This window comes from Hevea brasiliensis, chromosome 16 (genome assembly GCF_030052815.1).
Source record: "Hevea brasiliensis isolate MT/VB/25A 57/8 chromosome 16, ASM3005281v1, whole genome shotgun sequence".
Lineage (NCBI taxonomy): Eukaryota > Viridiplantae > Streptophyta > Magnoliopsida > Malpighiales > Euphorbiaceae > Hevea > Hevea brasiliensis.
In genome coordinates, this window is record NC_079508.1 from 49,797,134 (window position 1) to 49,806,353 (window position 9,220).

Consider the following 9,220-nt stretch of genomic DNA (forward strand, 5'->3'; position numbering starts at 1 on the left):
GAATTTTCTTCTTCTTCTTTCATTTTGTATGAAACTTTCCTGGAAAATCTGTGTTTGACCAAGACCCATTCGATTTCATATTGCGTTTGGTGGGGCAGGTAAAGCTGACTTTGTCCACAAGAAATTAAAGCAAGATTTTGTATTCTGACGATAACCATCGAGAAGGGAATTTTTCCAGGAAATTCATTAGTAGATTTAGACTTTAACAGGAAGCTGAAACTACCAGGCAATGCTACGTTTACGTGCCATACCAACTACTAGAATATTAACTTCGCGAACCTATCCAAAGCAATGCTTATTTGAAGCGGAAAAGCAAAAAAAAAAAATGAAAACAATGGTCAAAAAGTTTTTTTTTTAAGAAAAAAAAAAGTTAAAAGTTACCCTTTATGTTACCAGTGAATTTTAATCGATAGGTAGCTTGATTCCTGAAATTGATTTGGAATTTCAATTTGAGTTAGAACTTTTTTATATAGGTAAAATTATATTTTACTATATTGTGATTTATCGTATTTATCAAGTAGATCATGAGATTAAATTTGTAATAAAAAAGTATTCTGCAGTTAGCAAATGAGGGAAATTGTCATTAAAAAGGTTAGGTAAATTTTAATTTAGTCTCTAAAATTTAGTAAATCTGTAATTTTAATATTCATTTATTTAGTTATTGATATTTAAATAAATATTTATTTAATTTATCATTAATTATAAAAAATATCAAAATAATATTATAAATAGTCTCATATTTTAAAATATTTATTATTTTAATTATAATATTATCATTTTATTTTATCAATATTTTAGATATATTATATATTTAAACTAAAAGAATGTAATTAGAAAATTTATTTTTTATATTATATTATTTTATAATTAAAAAATACAAAAAATAATATGAAAACTTTTGCATCTATATACATCCAAGTAGAGAAAAATATATAAATTTATTAAAATATTAATAATTAAATAAGTGAATTTAAAAATATAAAAATTAATATATATATTTTATTAAATTTTAAAAATTAAATTATAATTTATTCTATTAATATTAGGCGATTTTTCCTATTTACTAGTAACGCGTACCTTCAAGTTACTTTTTTATTAAAAGGTTAACAATAGAAAAACATCTAAATTAGCTAATCAGTAGCCAGCAGCTCAATTTAATACATTCATTCTAAAGCCTTATAATAATAATAATAATAATAAGATTGCTTAAGATTTTTTTAAAAAAATTAAGATAATGACATAAATAATTATTTTTCAACAATATTAAATTAATAATTTATGGATTCCAATAATATAAAATATTATAAATTCGAATTTAACGGTACAGTTGAAATCAAATAGAATATAACCAACAATTATAAAAAAGTAGATTCTTTTAATATATATATATATATATATATATATATATATATATATTAGGGATGTTAAGACGATCAAGACATGCAGAGGCTGCTAAGCCTGCAGGCCTGCTCCTACATTGACTACGATTATCTCTTCCATTTCTCTGGCGGTGTTAATTAATTAATTAAAATTTGCAAGTTTTGAGAAGTGAAAAAAAAGTTCTTTTTCCAAAAATAAAATTCAAAGCATGGGAGAAAAGAGCTTCAGGCCTACTACAATATCATAGACTTTCACTAAAACGGGAAAAGACCCAAAACTAACTTAACTTAGCCCATCATACTAATTCTTACAATACAAGCATAAAGCCAGATAACCGTGGCCTGAACGTATAAACAGCCCCTAATAGGCTGTCCAACCCAGAACCAAAAATAAGAATGAGGCCCAATAATGTTAAAGCCCTAAACTTTGGCTTGACCTGAAGAGAGGATCTAGATGTGGAAGGAGAACAACCTCCCACCCTAACAGTTGAACCCTGTCTAAGCCACCCCAGAGCAGGTGATAGATAATTGGAGAAGCCCAAAGGAATCACCCAAAGCCAAATTCAATGATTCCAAACGCATACCCGCTCTCGAAAGATGAGTAACCTAAAAGAAACCTTTAGCATCAAAGAAGCAAACACAAAGCTAAGGTGAAAGGCAAGATCTAAAGCCAAGGGGACCATATGGGTGCGAGACAGAGCTCTTTTGCACCTCTTGCCTTTGAGAGACTGGATGCTTAGAGAGTGGCACCGGTAACGTCTCCAAGAGTTATCACACAGACTAAAAGAATGAGACCCGTTGATCGACAACAACTCTTGGCTTTAAGTTAGAGAACAAATGTCGCTTACCCATCAACAAAAACATGACCACAGAAGGAAAAGCACTACTGCTGCTAAGCTTGAGAACCAAGCCATTGCAGATTTCATTTAAACCCCCAAAATCACCCCCAAACTTGCAAGCAAACAAAACCAACCCAAAAATATCTATAAACCTCAGAGAAGAAAGGGGAAACCCACACCGTGCTAGGAAAGAAAAGCTGTCCTTCGTCCGGAGGGATAGGAGACAGTTGATGTAGCTCGACAGAAAAAGAGACCTAGTTTCTAAGAGTATGAAAGTTAAAAAGAGAAAATTTCTCTTTTTGCTCCACCCTTGAAAAGCGAAATGTAGCGGAGAGAAGGCTGAGAATACACATTGATGTTACTTGGTACTCTTATTATATATTGAGACCTTGTATAGTCTACAAAGCAGTGGCATGAGGCATCCATCAATTAGCACCGGTTTTTTAGTTACATAATATGTATTAAAAACTCATAGATGTAACCTGCTTCTTGGTTTGTTTATGGAATGGCTAGTAAGAATTGATGCTAGTTGCTCAAAAAGACCCAACAAAGCCATGGGTCGGCTGCCCCGACGGTCCGAGTAACTCATAGATGTAACGTGCAGTGCATGTTAACTGTACTCACCATATGTATTTATGATTTAATTTTTTATTTATAACTAAAAAAAATCATTCTAATTAACTAATAAACCTTGAAACTAATAGAAGTTTTCTATTATAACATGTATAATAATAATACAATAAAATAAAGAAAACTATAATAAGAATCCAAATTAAAACTGTGGAAATACTTAAAAGATAATTTAATTATATTTTAATTGTGTATATACAAGCAAATAATTATTAAAAAAACCGTATAAATTAAATTGATTTTAAAATCTTTAATTTAATTTATTTAATGAAAACTGGACAAGCATAGCCTGTTTAATTCTTCTAAATTTAAATTATAAAATTATTAGATGGATCTATATCTAAAAACATAAAAAATTAAAAAAATATTCATAAAATAAAATACATTCACTTCATTGGATTCAATTTATTTAACTATGGATATCGTAAATTAAAACCGTAATTCACTTGATTAATTAAATTTTAAATTATTTTATTTCATTTCGTTTTCAATGTAAAATAAATTTTATATATTTTTAATAAAAAAAAAATACTATGCTCGTTACATATATTGAAATATTTTTATTGTATTTATATCCGAATAAAATTATAAAATTATGTAAATATTTGACGTTTTATATCTAATTATTCTATTATTTAATAGAATAAAATTTAAATTTAAATAAGAATAAGAAAACTCTAACCAATCAAACTAAAAATTTTAAATAACAATAATAATAAGTTTCTATATTAATTTTTAGCCAATTTAATTATAAAAATAGATATAAAACTTCAAATATTGTTAATGCTGAGAATATATAATTGTTTATTTTACTTTATATAAAATAATATGAATTAAATTAATAAATTTAGTTAATTATTTTTTGAAATTCTTTGATAATTTAAAAATGGCATAATGTGTGCTGTCATAGTCATAAATTGTCTGTAAAATCCAACTAATTGTACCTAATTAATGCCATTAATATTTATTCAAAGCCTTCGCTATTGCATGAAAAGATTTCTCAGTAATTGTGATTTCCAAACTTTATTTTTATTTTTATTTTTTTTTTAATTTTAAACTTTTTTTTGGTTTATTTTTAATTTTTTACGTTTAAACTTCCTTATAAAATCAAAATTTTATTTACACTTAAGAATATATTAATTATTGTAGGATTCATATCTCAATATGAAATAATAACTATTTAAATTAAATATTTAATAAATAATTAAAATTAAATAAAAAATTCTTTAATAGGAATTCATATTGCAATCGGAAATAATAATTACAAAAATTAATTATTTAATTTATAAAAGAGGTATATAAATATTTATATGCCACAATTTGCATGTATATTTTCTAGAAAAACAAAAAAGATCGTGCGCATGTATACTAATTAATTTTATAAAATTCACTAAAAATCAATCTAAATTATTTGAAAACAAGAAAGTAACATTTTTTTTAAAAAGGAATATAAATTTCCGATTTTAGTTATTTTTTATAAAATTTTATTTTAAATTATAATAAAAAATTTAATTAAGCCTAATTTAAGTATAGATTAAACATTTTTAATTTATATAAATAATAATTAAATAATAAAATTGTCATAGATATTTTTCATAATTTTAATGTCCCCTCCTTTTTGTTTTCATATATTTTTTATAAATTTAGTTATTAAACTTTTTTTAAAGAAAAATTCAATTTTAACTCTAAACTGAATTAATTGAATTCGTCAATTCATGTTGATTTAGATATGATTCTTATTTGCTTTCATTTTTAAAATTTTTCTTATTTAAACTTGATTTATCATTATCTAATATACATAATTTATAATAAAATTTATTTATTAAATATATAAATTTAATAAATTATATATTTTAGATCTATGATAAATCAGATTTAGATAAAAATTTCTCATAAGCTCAAATTAGATCATTTAATTTCGCCTTTTGTTATTTTTTTAGATTTTTTTTAATAAAATAATCATGTGGATACTCGTTTTATAATGCTTAAAATTCTTGGTTATTCCATTAAAGGGGAAATTCTATGATTACTTAGGTAAAACCCCTAATTTTTAAATTTATTATTTTTAGGCAAATATGGATGTTTTAATTTTATTTAAATTTTAGGAAATTATTTGAAATTTTTCGGATTTTCGAAATCAGGTTTGATTACCCGAAAATATAAAATTTTGATGATTTTTAAAAATTAATTTAAAGACCACATGGCAAAACTAAAAATATATTTGGAGTCTATAAATTTTTCTGAGTTTTCTAGAATTTTTTCCGGAATTTTTGGGCCTCGTTTTCAGTCCCAAGGTATAGTAAAAATTCAAAATTTTGTATCCTGAATCGGACTGGCCGAATCGAACCGGACCGGATCGAACCGATCGAATCGGACCGGCTTCTTCCTTTTTTCTTCTCCCCACGCGCGTCCTGACCCCTTTCTCTTTCTCTCCCGTTTTCTCTCTCCTCCCTCCTCCCCTTGCCGCTCGCCTCCTGCCACCCACCCCGTCAGCGCTCTCCCCGACCACCTCCCCTCGCGGCGCCACACTGTAGCGCAAGCGTCGCTGAAAGCGACCACGGCCATGCGCGACCTTCGCCGATCCGGCCACCAATCGGACCGGGTCTTGTGTTTAAATCCATCTACTCGTCGAGAGCTTTCCATAGACACTAAGAACACCGAAATTCATCTAACGATTTGTCCAATTTTTGTCCGGAAATTTTTAGCCCATTTTGACTTTTGGGCTAGATTTCTCGCAAACCGTGAACCCCACGAGAAAACCGAGAGTACCAGAGCGCTCCAGTCGTCGAGAGCTTCGCGGCAATATAAATTTCGAAATTTTCTGACACCGTTTTTTGGTGGTCCCACGAAACTTCATAGTGTTTTTTCGAGCATTAAATAAGCTTAGAAAATTTCGTAAAATTTATGTACTAACTCCCGTGTTGTGGGCTTCATGTAGGTATCTTCAATTCGTGGAAATTCGACAGTTGTCCAGGTTTGTGAATTTTCGGCCAGAGAGACCGGCTACCGAAAAAGTCTTCGAATTAGATCGAGGTTTTGGCTACCCCACTATTGTCAGACGTCCCGAGCGCATCACCGAAGTCGGAATCGGCATAGATAAACCCGAACTTTACTTTTTCGTAATTTTATAGTGCTTAAATGGGATTAAAAATCCTTAAAATATTCGTGGTAGCTCAGAAAATTATGATTCTTTTTGCAATAACCTAATAATATTGCTAAGGACTGCGGGGCAAAGTTTTAGAATTTTTAGAGCTTATTTGGGCAGTTTTTGTAAAAATGATCAATTATAAGGACTAAACTGTAAATTTACATATTGTGATTTATGACTATTTGGATGGGCCCAGGAGGGGCTGTCTGATATGATTGAGTTGTGGGTGTATAGTTGGTGAATATAGAAGTGCGTTTTGAGCCCTTTTGCAGGTTGGGTAGGTCCTAGGTATAGGGGAGACTCTGCCGGATTTTCGGCACGACTTAGGACGTATTTGGTCTTTTCTTGATTTGTATTGAGTCAATTGTATTAAATAATTGTAATGTAATTATCAGATGAGCCAGGATAGCCTTCTTCCTCCGCCCAGCCACCACAGTGACTGCTGTCAAGTCTGTGAGTAAAATATTAATTTTAATTGTAATTTCGATATTATTATATGTTTAAGTATACTCATGCATCACTTATATGTATGTATCTATGTAGTTAAGCTCTAGGCACGTTTTATGTTGCATTCACAACTGTGAAAGTGCCATGGATGTTGTTGTGGTAATTTGGAGCAGTGTGCGTGCGTTGGTGTGCGTGTGATGTGGTGTTGACTATGGATAGGACGGGTAGACATGGCTTGAGATATTCGCTGGGACCCGGTCCTTCGGGGTAGACATGGCTTGAGTTCTTCGCTGGGACCCCGATTTGATTATTAAGTGGAAGTCCGAGCTGAGTTCTTCGCTGGCACAGGTTGGATTTAAGAGAGCTGTATAGGGGATCAGCTCCCATATATTATGATTGATATTACTGAGTGTGTAAGTGCTCCAAATTACCTTTTTGCTGTTATGATGTGAATTTATTGCTGATGTTGCATTTCACTCTACATGATGCATTAGCTTTAGATAGATATAGAGATTATGGTTAAAATTGATATTTTACTCTCTGAGTCGAACGCTTACTCCTGTTCAATATTTTTTCAGGCCACAGGAGGATATTTTTGAGGTTAACCTACTTTTCTCCCTCGCAGGTCGTCTATTCATGTTTGTGTAATTCTATAAACTTCTAGAATTTCCGCATGTGTTAGAAATATTTATTTGACATGGGTTTATAATATAATTATCACCTTGGACCTGTAAAATTATTATTATATGCATGTTTGATGGACTGGATGAGGGACCAGAGCTCCCATTTATTTTATGTTGTTATGAGTATGTGGAGGGTGAGCTGAGCTCCCCAATTGATGATTTATTGTGTTTACAAGTCGGGTGAGTCAAAAACTCCCCGTTGAAAGGTCAATTTTATGGCCGAACACTGTCCGGTTGATTTCTTAAAATTGGGCCCAAATGGGCCTTAGAGTTGGGTTAAGGAATAATTAGGCTTGCTACGGGCCTCGGGGGCTTTAGGCTGGCCCAGGTCCTAGTGCTGGTCCGGCCCATAGGTTTGGTCGTGATAAATGTGGTATCAGAGCTTAAGCTCCAGATTCATAGGGAATGCTTGTCTAAAGTGTTGGGAAGAGTCTACTAGGAGTCACATGCAGAAAATAGGGTCCACATTCGTCTTGCATTGTCATCTTTGCTTCTAGTCTCTACTTCATATATTGTGTATAAATATGAGTCTATAGAGCTGTGTAACATGCTGTTTGAAATTTTGTGGGCTAATGCAACTGAATTTCAGGAAAATGCGTAGAAGCAGAGGCGCCCGCACTGAGCGGATGTACCGACAAGGTGTCGGCCAGATGAGCCTTTGCCCGAGGAGGCGGGGTAGGCCTAGAGCTGCTCAAGTAGAAGAGCAGCCACGATTCGAGATCAGTCTTTTATGGCACAGGGTCCCATGGACCCAATGGCAGCTACTCTAGCTGGGTTGCAGAGAACCATCGATATGATAGCGCAGTATATGGTCCACCCTCCACAGCAGCAGCAGTCCACCGCACCAAAAGGGGAACCTTACAAATAGATCATCAATTTCAAGAAATTGGTGCCTGGTACTTATGATGTGTCAGACGATGCATATCGGTTTTTGGATTCCTGCAGACAGGCAGAAATAGAATTGCAGTTGACTGATAGAAGACTTATTGAGTGTGTGCATCATGTCATGGGGCCTATGACAAGACAATGGATGAATGACTACGTATTACCTCGGATGGAGGGTTTGTCGTGGACTCAGTTTATAGAACTGTTCATCAACCGGTTTGTACCAGAAAGTTTTAGAGATCAAAAGCAGTGGACCTTTGAGGCCTTAAGACAGAATGGCAGGTCTGTAGATGAATATGCTACAGAATTTCTGGAATTGAGCAGGTATGCACCTACAGCAGTAGCTACAGAAACTATGAAAGTGAAGAGGTTCCTAAAGGGGCTTGACAGGAGGTATGCAAACCTGGCCATGATGTCGGATCAGTCTTTTGATGTGGTGGTTGATTGAGCCAGATAAATTGAGATTAGCTATGCTGTGGATGACAGCGGAAGGACAAAGAAAAATAGAGCAGAGGGTTCTTCAGGTGTTCCCCACATGGGTACTACAGATAGTGGTGCCAAACTAATTACAGAGGAAGAAGCAGGAATAAGAGGAGTGGTTTTAGACACAAATCTCGAGGGTTCAGACCAGGGTACGGATCCAGCAGTGGTCACAGTTCGAGTACAGCCGATTACGGTGCAGTTCAGATCCTCCTTGGCACCTTGCGCCTGATGTGGAGAGGACATTTAGGATCTTGTATGATGGGTTCAGGAGTATGCTTCAGGTGTGGCCAACCAGGTCACTTTGCTAGGGAATGCCCCGTGTTCAGTGAGCCACAGATGGGTTCACAGGGTTCTGTTGCAAATGTTCCTCGTCAGTTGTATCCGGGTGCTTCCAGCATGGCGATGATCGATTCGATGTGAGGCGAGGACAAGGGGCGTGGATTTGGAGGCAAATCAGAGGTAGAAGTCGATGTCGTGGTTACGCCACTCAGGGTAGGGGTCAAGCTCGGATTTTCACCCTGACCCATCAAGATGCTCAGGCTTCCAATGCAATTGTGGCAGGTATTCTTCTGGTCTGTTCCTATGAGGCTCATGTTTTAATAGATCCGGGTGCTACGCACTCATTTGTCTCCCCTGTGTTTGCCATGAGATTGGGTAGAAACCCTACCACTTTAGAATACCCTTTGTCTGTAGCTACCCCGCTTAGTGACAACATAGATATAGCTA